General features: G+C 47.9%; 1 long non-coding RNA gene across 2 annotated transcripts; it reads left to right on the top strand.

Annotated features, from left to right (window-relative positions):
• Nucleotides 1-4,439: 4,439 nt before the first annotated feature.
• LOC124698711 lies at nucleotides 4,440-9,007 on the top strand. 2 transcript variants are annotated; one of them, XR_007001065.1, is made up of 5 exons: nucleotides 4,440-4,646; nucleotides 5,107-5,263; nucleotides 7,134-7,238; nucleotides 8,411-8,512; nucleotides 8,606-9,007. It is a non-coding gene; the product is annotated as an uncharacterized LOC124698711 (long non-coding RNA). The 2 variants fall into 2 exon arrangements; XR_007001064.1 differs by lacking the exon at nucleotides 8,411-8,512 and having other exon boundaries at nucleotides 4,442-4,646.
• The last annotated feature ends 421 nt before the right edge of the window (nucleotides 9,008-9,428 follow it).

Consider the following 9,428-nt stretch of genomic DNA (forward strand, 5'->3'; position numbering starts at 1 on the left):
ATTTTCACCCTGAAAGGTAAGACTCTGAATTTCACCTATGCTACCATCCCCACTTGCATATTGCTGCTGCGAAACTCAGAACACCAATCAAAGCCCTCAATAATAGAGAGACTCGAACCTCCATTGCTAGTCCTCCAATCCGGCCTTCATGATATTCTCCGCCTCTGATTTCACCATGTACCAAAATGTCATCTGACGGCAACACAGAACAGAGCTTCGCGTCGTTCCCTCTAGAACCAAACGGATACCACCCGATCCAGGAAACTCCAGGCAAAAGATGCACTGCTCCATTCGCCGGCAGAGCTTTCTGGAACTCATCACTCCAGCCAGATCAAGACGGACATGCCTCGGGTAGGTCTTCATCTTCGCATAAGACAGACCCGAGGACCGCCACCATAATTAGGTCGGACCCAGCGCCACCGACCATCCCAGGCCGGCCAAGGCAACGCGGCGAGACACCTTGCAACCGGCCGACCCTCCACCGGCGACAACCAAGATCACGTAGAGGGAAATGAGAAGACCGACCTAGGGCTTACACCCATCTGGTCCGTCCCACTTCGCACCTCCACCGCCGACATGGCCCGCCGCCAGCGGCCACCACCACCATCACCAGGACGCCGCCTAGGTCGCCGTCCGCCGCGCCGCTGATGCCCTAGGCGCGCCGCCGCTCACGACACCGCGTCTCGAGCAGCCAGCACGCCGTGGTGCCCGGCGAGCGCACCACACCCAACCGGGGAGGATCCTTCCCGCGCCGATCCACCACACCAGGGGATGAGCAGGCCCTGCCGCCGCCGGCAACGACCAGGCAGAGCCCGGCCGCGCCCCATGGCGGTGGCGGGAGGAGGAAGGACGGGTGGGGAGGGGGGAGGGAGGGCTGGCAGCGGCGGCTATCTAGGGTTTCCCCCCGTCGCCACGCGGGGGCGAGAAGAGGAAACAGGACTCTACAAAATATTGTTACTGAAGTCTACAAAATCGTAGTATACTTTTTACAACAAAAAAAGGTACAGTACTATGATTTTATATATTACGTCACCCGCTCCAAAGTTTAACATATTTAGCTTTCAACATTATACGACGTTTTAAAGGAAGAAAGTAAAGCTAACACGGCCTAGCCTTCTACTGCAGCAAGTTGGGGAAAAAAGTCCCATTGCATGTACCGGACTCGGTCAGATGGGTTGTTTCCGATATCAGCAAGGTCTTGGATTCAGCCGTTTCTCACTTCCGACCAGTTTGCGTTGTAGTTCCAGTTCGAGTCGGCCAGGAATTTCATAACCTGGAGTAATAAATAGCGCCGCCCCGCATAGATCAAGCTTACAGCTAGCTACAATAATAGCACAATCGCCAGATTAACGAGCAGGGGTACTACGTTACTTTTCACAGATGGACAGGTTATATATCCAGGATATTCGGCGTACGAGTCGAACCGCGAGAAAATGAAGAAGCTGCGGGGCAAGCAGATTCGTCACCGGGCGATTACGACTGCCCTGTGCCCACCGCCGCCGAGCAACAGGCTATTTGTTAAGCTTCATGCACTAGCCACTTGAACCAAAAGTCCGAACTGATGGAAAGAGCTATGTAATCCATATATACATTTCACAACACCCCCACTCGCGTGTGACGGGAGAAGAGAAAGTCAACACGTGAAAGAATAAGAGCACACCGAAACAGGGCATCAGCGGTGGCTAAAGAGGGGGACAACAACAATTTTTAGGCTTAATTGCGAAAACCATGAACAACAACAATTTTTAGGCTTAATTGTGAAAACCAAGTGAAAGCCAGGATTTGAACTCGAGACCTAGGGCTCTGAGGGCATCTCCAACCGGCTGACCCAAACGGACACGCTGGTCCGTCCGTTTTGGGCCGTTTGGGTGGCCGAACGGACACCCGGACAGCGGCCCGCGTCCACGTGTCCGTTTGGGTCGCACGCTGCGCCCAACGCGCGGACGCACCGCATATGTAAGTAAAAAAACAAAAATAAAAATAAAAAAGGAAAACAGCCAAAAATAACATTAAACTAGTGGTTAATTAAACTTAGCCCTATTTTGGGCAATTTTTACACAAAAGAAAGCCCTATATGGGCTTTAAACTAAAAAAAAACCCTAGACAGGGTTTGCGAGCACGGTGGCCGCCGGCAGTACTACCCCCAGTAGTACTCGTCATCGTCGGCGTCGATGACGATGACGCCCCCCGGCGGCGACGCGCTGTTCCGGCTCGAAACGCCGGAGGGCACCGGGGACTCCGGCCAGGGCTCCCACTGCGCCCTTTCCCAGGCGGAGTGCGGGTTCGGCGGGCTCGCCGGCCTGCGCAGCCGTGCCCTCCGCGCGGACTCCTGCCGGAGCTGCTCCTCCGCTGCGGCCTGCAGCTCCGCCTGTAGCCGGAGCGTGGCCAGGCGCTCCTCCTCCGCCAGGCGCGCGGCCCGGCGCTCCTCCTCCTCCCGGAGCGCCGCCTGACGCGTTGCCTCCTCCTGACGGCGCGCCAGCTCGAGGAAGGCCCACGCCTCCGCCTGGGCGTCCTCCTGGGCCTTCCTGGCCGCCTCCTCCAGCGCGGAGGTGCGCATCGTCTCGGCGAGGTGCGGCCATTTGTCCAGCTCGTCGAGGTCGCGCTGCTCGCGGGACGCCGCGAGCGCCGCCTGCAACTCCGGGTCGTCCTCCTCCTCCTGGGGCTGCGGCTGTGGCTGGGGCTAGGGCGCGGGCTCGTTGATGTAGAGGCCGCCGGGGCGGCGGCTAGCCCGCCTAGCAGGTGTGCGCGGCTGCGCGCGAGGCCGCGCCGTCGCGGATGTGAAGCACGTGCGCCGCGCGCATCGTGCTCCACCTCGAACCACAAGTCCCAGTTGGGACTTGCGTCGCCGTACGCGGGGTCCTGCTGGAGGTCCGCCGGCAGCTGAGCGCGGAGCCTCCGGATCTCGGCGTAGCGGGCGCGGCCAGAGCCCGGGATGGGCGGCACCGTAACCCGATCTGGGCTCAGGTGCCAGCCGTGGGGGAGGTGCACGTCCCCCCACGGCATTGGGACGCCGGCGTCCCAGAACATCCGCGCCACCGCTACGGTGACGTAGATCCGGTCGCGTCTGGGCGTCGCCGGCGGCCCCATGGCGAACGGCGCCGGCGCGACTGGCCGGCTGCTGCCGGCCTCGTGGTCGTTGGCGGATGGCGAGAACTCGCGCTTCGGGGCCATGGCGGCGCGGAAGCTTCGAGCTCGCGCGTGCGGCCGGAGTGGAAAGTGGGGACCGGATAGGGACAGTCCCCTTCCCCGATCCACATTTAATAGGACCGGGGCACCGACGAGTGGGCCAGCCACGCGGACAGGCGGACACGCGAGGACGCCGCGTGCCATCCGCGGCCACGCAAACCCGGCCCAGATTTGGGCCGGGTTTGCGTCGTTCCGGACGCCGCGGCCGTCCGCTTTTGCGGTGCGTCCCTGCGTTGGGCCGGATTTTTGTCCGCTGGACCCATCCGGACGCGCGGGCGCGGGATGGGTCGCCCGGTTGGAGATGCCCTGATACCATGTTAAGCTTCATGCACTAACCACTTGAACCAAAAGTCCGAACTGATGGAAAGAGCTATGCAATCCACATATACATTTCACAACACGATGTTCCAGGCCCTCGAAGCGGAGAGGAGTCGCATCGAAGCACGCGCAGAAGAACTGACTAGAGGTTACCGTAGGGAAGAAAGCAACCAGCGGCCGGACGTTGTCTCGGCGTTCCCTGCTCGGATGTTGGGGAAGCGGATTTCGCGACCGGTAGCCTTCGAAGCGATGTTTTCGGGTGATTACGGTCGCCGCCATCTACCCACGGCGGGCGAGCAAGAGGCGGCTACACATTAACTAGAGTTTGATCAACTTTCATAGGTTTTTTTTCTGGAATGAAAGCATCGTTCTAGCCTCTACATCCAAAGGATACACTTAGCTTTATTATTAGTGTGCCTTTTTTTTTTGTTTAGCGGACGCTCAATGTGCCCGAACAATCATTGTAATACCCAAGTGCTGAAAAATGCTCGGGTGCTATCTGGCAAAACGAGCACTCGCTTCGTGGCTGTCCGATGTGCATCCCTGATCAAGATGCGCGATGACTCTTTCCGACAGCTGGTGAACTGGTCTCTCGCTGTCTTTCTCTTCGTTTCCATTCCCCTCTCACACTTGCTAGGGTATCGCGCAGGACCATCCTAGGCGGAATCAGCGCGCGGATTTTGTGGGATCCCGACGCCGGAGCGGCCGCGCGAGCTAGGGCCGGGAGCTCGGCGGCGGAGAGTGACACGCGGGCGAGGACGGGAGCCCCGACGCCGGAGAGCGACCCACGAGGGAGTTCGAGGGTGGGTAGCGCGGCGGCGGAGAGCGGCAAGGCGAGCTCAGGCGGGGGGAGGGGGTCTGGGCAGCGGAGAGGCGACCCGCACGCGAGGGTTGGGAACTCGGCGGCGGAGAACGGCCACACGAGCTGGGCGGAGAGTTGGGGCAGCGGAGATGCAACCCGCGCGCGAGCGAGCCGAGCTCGGGCGACAAAGAGTGGCCGCACGAGGGAGCTCATGCGACAAGGAAGCTCCATGAAGAAGCAATTGAGGGGCCGCAGTTGCCATACTACCACAACTCCGGCGCCTACTGGATCTACGGCTGCATCCTCAAGCAGTTCCGGGAGGAGATTCTCAAGGATGTCCGTAAGAATAGTTAACTCTTCTCACCCTCACTAATTTATCTGAAAATCTTTCTAGTTTATTGTGTAATTAGGCTTCCTATCTGTACCATTCCATGAGCTCATGTAGCAGCAGGCATTCTTGTTATCAGTTGAAATACAATATTTAGTCCCGAGTGAGTAAATAGTGAACCTTTTTGTCTTAAGAACAGTTCTTAGTTCAGTTTATGCCAGGGCCTAGTAAGATCATCAATGAAATGCAAACCATCGGAACAAAGAGAAATGAAAACACTCTGTACAAATTATGATTTACTCAATGCTCAGGGTGTAGATTGAGATAGTTTGGCACAACATTTTACTTCTCAATTTGAACTTCCAGACTTGAACACGGATGTACAATTGTAACAAAACCATGTTGATTGATGCCCAAATTCCTCTTATGTTTCTAGAGAAATGAACCTGATTTAGTGCATTTGTGTGCTCAGGTTCTATTCTGCAGAGGTACTTACACTCGCCGGCGAGTAAGAAGGCCTGAGTCCAAATGTTGCCCTACTGCAAGCTGCAGCGTCCCCTGTCCCCATCCTTCTATGATGAACTGACCGAGGCAAACACAATACCAATATGCCGCGATTAATAGAAGCGGTACTCCTTCTGTATACCTGTGAAGAGGACGCCTACTGCTCTGCAGTCTTTTGCCCAACTTAGTTGTTTTTTTGTCATCAGTTTTAAGTTACTTTTTATCTCCTAGTTAGGTTATCTTTTCCAACTGCATGAAAGTTTCACACTGATTTCATTAAGTTGTGTAGTGTCAACATGGCTAAGTTTCTTACTCTACTCAACTAGTTGCTTTCTGCCAGGAGTTGCCTTGCCTTGCTCAGCATGCCTTTTTTAGGTTGTTTAGTTGCTTTGAATTCAACCAGGTTTAGTTTGATGTTTCAACACCATGATTAAGTTGTCTTTCATATTTGATTGAGTCGTTTGTTCAGAATTTCTATTATTTCCACTCCATTTTTTTCCTATTTTTCAGAATTTCTATTATTTCAGTTATTTGCATAGTTTAGTCTCTATCTCTAACTACACTTATCTCTAGTCAAATTACTTTACTCGTGATCAAACTTCCCGCTTGGTCACCCATCCTCCCGCACTAGCACGCTTAACTTCCGAGTTCCATCCCGTCCCGCATCCAATTGCTTCGCGCGCATGTATGTGATAGTAGTATCATATCAATTCTATTAACATATGTTGGTTGATGTCACATTTCTTTATTGTTTGAATTTCAAATAATTCTTTTAATAAACAAAAGTAATGATGTAATAATAATATTGATTAAATAAATAATTCTTTTAATTTGTATTATTTTTAATTTTTTTGTTTCTTTAATTTTTTTAAATTTTTTTTATGTTTTTTGCCAAACCTAAAAATTTGAAAATCTAAAAGGGTAAAAGTAATAGTAATCTTTATGCATGATACAATTATTAATTTTAATTTTTGAAAAAATAAAAAATAAAATCCAGAATTTATAGCAAAAACTAAAATCTTCCTGCTTTCGTATTTTCATTTGGAATTTTGAGAATCTAAAATTAGGCTAACCGGGTAAACCATTTTCCTGAATTCGGATGTAACTTTTTCCCAGGATTTTTTTGATATATTATACATTTTTTTTCGACGTCGTATGCAAAAGTTATTGCGGTTTTACCATTTTTCAAAACTTTTTTGCAAAAAAAGTGAAAATTCAAATTTGTTAATTTTCCCTAATACTAGGTTGCATAACATACAAGAATCTGAAAACATTTTATTTTTTTGAATTTTCTATTATTTTATTTTCTATTTTACAGTGCTAAAAAAGGTGTTTTGCAACCTAGTATTAGGGAAAATTAGAAAAAACCTTTAATCCCGGTTGGGGACACCAACCGGGACTAAAGGGTACCCTTTAGTCCCGGTTGGTGTCCCCAACCGGGATTAAAGGTTCCTGCCCTGGCCGCAGCCCACCGTAGCTCTTTAGTCCCGGTTGCCCGAGTATTAGTCGCGGTTCACCAGCAGAACCGGGACTAAAGACCCCATTAGTCCCGGGTCAAAGTATTTGGGGACTATAATGGGTTGGGATGGAAGGCTTTTTTTCTACTAGTGAACTAGGTAAGTTGTGTACTAAATATATGTAGGTCGTGTACTAAATATGCCTACGTTGCCTCTGGCAACATCCTTTTGAAGTTTATTTTATCCTATAGTTTAGTTTGATGTTTAGCAGTATCCTTAAGTTGCACGTTGGTCTTAATTTAGTTGTTCTTTTCAACTGACTTAAGTTGTAATTTACAACGAAATGCCCGTAAGTAGTATGTTGCTTATCATGTTTCATTAAGTTGGTTAAGTTGCCTTGTCAACATGTTCTTTTGTCATTAAGGTTAATTTGTGCTTCATAATCTAGCTAAGTTTGCTTCTATCATTATACTTAAGTTGGCTAGTCAGTATAACTAAGTCGAATGCATACTTAAGTTCTCTTTTATACTCTATGTAGGTTTCTTTCCAAACGCTAAAAAGTTCTTGGAGGCCAGGAAACATGTTTGAGCCTCCAGTTTCTGGCCATTCGATGTGTGCGATCAAAGTTGTTCTGTCTCTATAGGTAAATTATTTACATCATTGTTACAAGTTGATTTACATAGTTTTTTGGGTTTTAGCGTTACACACCATTTTGGGGGGTATAGGGATTATTAAAGTGTTGTTGTTGTTATCATATTTAATTTGTTTTCAGCATACAATTATGTTGTGTTGGCAATAATACTAGTTGTTTTTGTCTATATAATTGTGTATTTTGCATTCATTTTTACATACAACTAAGTTGTTTTTTCACTATGCTTAAGTTGTGTACTTAAATATATTAAGTTGATTCCTCCCGCATGCTTAAGTTGTTGGGCATTGGTACAATCTATCTAGGTGTTCCTTTTGAGCAACATGCATAAGTTTTCCACTAGTTTAATGAGTTGCCTTGTCTACATGCTTAATTTGAGTACTGGAATTAATTGAAATGATTCCTCTAGCATGCTTAAGTTGTTTGGTGTTGGTACATTCTATCTAGGTGATCCTTTTCAACAATATGCATAAGTTGCCCACTGGTTTAATTAGTTGCCTTGTCAAAATGCTTAAGTTGAGTACTAAAAATTAATCGAGTTGATTCTTTCCAGTATGCTTAAGTTGTATGGAAATCTACAATCTTTATGGCTTTTCATTTTCGAGCAACATTCATAAGTTGTCCACTACTCTAATCAAGTGGTCTTGTCCACATGCTTAAGGTGCTTCTTGTGACCTTGATAAGTTGCATCCACCTAATTTAGTTTTCAAAGTTGCTTAGCATGGTTTACTAAGTTGGTCTATCAACCAACTGTAAGTAGCATATTTTTGCATACTAAAGTCGCTTATACTTAGGTCAAATATCTTTGCAGCTGTGTAACAGGCTGATGCTAATTAGTTGATTAGATCAACATGTTTAAGTTGCTTTTTAATTAGGGTTTTGTTGCTCTTTCATCATAACTAAGTCGTCTCCTCAATATAACTAAGTTGTTTTATTTCAACATGGTTATCTTAGCCTTTTTGCTACTTTTTATCAACGTCTTTGGGTGCACATGGTTGTGGTTTTGTTGTTGTTGTAGGATCTATTGAGTTGCTGCATGTTTGGGTTATGTTGTATTTTCTAGGCTTGGTGTTCTATTGCATCCATGGCGCCAAAGTGGTGTCTTTGTTTGCTTCTAGGATCTACTAACTTGCTACACGTTTTGCTCATGTTGCTTTCTTTTCTAGGCATAGATTTCCAATGCATCGATGGTGCAAATGTGCAATGGGGGTTGTGCTTTGTTCTGAGATCTAGAAACTATTTTGGGGCAAGGGAGGATTAAAAAAGTGGTGTGATTTCGTTTTAACTTTTTTGGTTCACCTTTTCGATCTCATGGAGCAACTTGATTGAAGCTGATTTTTTTTCCCCGTGCCACGATGCAGACGTACATGTCCATGGTAATCTGATGGAGGAAGTTAATTGGTGCGCTGCAAAAGGAGGCAAGAAAAAGCGACTTGGACTTTGGGCCAAGAGGACGATGCTAGTTTTGGTACGAGGGAGAGGCGCGCTAGCAACCTGGTCAGGTGTTTCTTTTTCAAACTGGGTTGGTTGGGGGCGCATGACTTTCTGTTTCTGGACCGGGGTGCAGGACTTTTATTTCTAGGCGGGGGCTGGTTTGGTAACCAACCCTCGAGTGCTTGCTAGCCATGTCTAGGTTTCTTTGTTGGCTACTGATTTATTAAAGTTGCCTTGTTAACATGCTTAAGTAGGCTACTACATATAACTAAGTTGCTTTTTGCAATATAATATATCTAGCTTTCTTTTTATCAACATTTATTTAGTTGCTGCTCAGTATAACTAAGTTGATTTTGCAAGCATACTTAAGTTGTATTTTATTATATATCTACGTTTCCTTTTGTCAACATTTATTGTAGTTGGCTACCTTAAGAGTGTCACACATGCTCATTGGTGCCAACTTTTTCTAAGCTTAGTGTTGTATTTGCTATCTACATAATAAGTTTGTTCGGGAGTTTCGCTTGTTGGTTGCATACATCTGGCATCCATGATATTCATCTAAGTTGTTGGCTCGCTTACTTCGTCACTTACATCGGGGAACCTGTAGATGCCTCTATGATTTTGCAATTAATTCTCCTCTGTTTTTTCTTTGTCCCAGTTATGTCCATCTTTGTTGTGCGTACAACATATTAGCTGTTGGACAAACATCCCCAGGTTTCTGTTCTATCCAAGTGGTGCTACTGATTTTCT

The sequence above is a fragment of the Lolium rigidum genome, chromosome 3 (assembly GCF_022539505.1).
Source record: "Lolium rigidum isolate FL_2022 chromosome 3, APGP_CSIRO_Lrig_0.1, whole genome shotgun sequence".
Lineage (NCBI taxonomy): Eukaryota > Viridiplantae > Streptophyta > Magnoliopsida > Poales > Poaceae > Lolium > Lolium rigidum.